Source organism: Otolemur garnettii, unplaced genomic scaffold, assembly GCF_000181295.1.
Source record: "Otolemur garnettii isolate 467f Iridium unplaced genomic scaffold, OtoGar3 scaffold00217, whole genome shotgun sequence".
Lineage (NCBI taxonomy): Eukaryota > Metazoa > Chordata > Mammalia > Primates > Galagidae > Otolemur > Otolemur garnettii.
The window spans coordinates 1,230,938-1,231,141 of record NW_003852612.1 but is presented as its reverse complement, the minus strand read 5'-3'; the positions used below and the strand labels follow the sequence as shown (position 1 = coordinate 1,231,141).

At 64.7% G+C, this 204-nt stretch overlaps 1 protein-coding gene across 1 annotated transcript in view; it reads right to left on the bottom strand.

Annotated features, from left to right (window-relative positions):
• Window positions 1-204, bottom strand: part of WDFY4 (WDFY family member 4) — a 279,600-nt gene that overhangs the window by 148,841 nt on the left and 130,555 nt on the right. The gene's annotated exons all lie outside the window — the stretch shown is intronic.

Sequence of the window (204 nt, the reverse complement as noted above, 5' to 3'; positions counted from 1 at the left end):
CAGGACCTTGGAGGGCCAGCACAGATGCCTGGACTGTAGGGGGAGGGGAGGGTAGCAGGACCTTGGAGGGCCAGCACAGATGCCTGGACTGTAGGGGAGGGGTGGGTAGCAGGACCTTGGAGGGCCAGCACAGATGCCTGGACTGTAGGGGGAGGGGAGGGTAGCAGGACCTTGGAGGGCCAGCACAGATGCCTGGACTGTAGG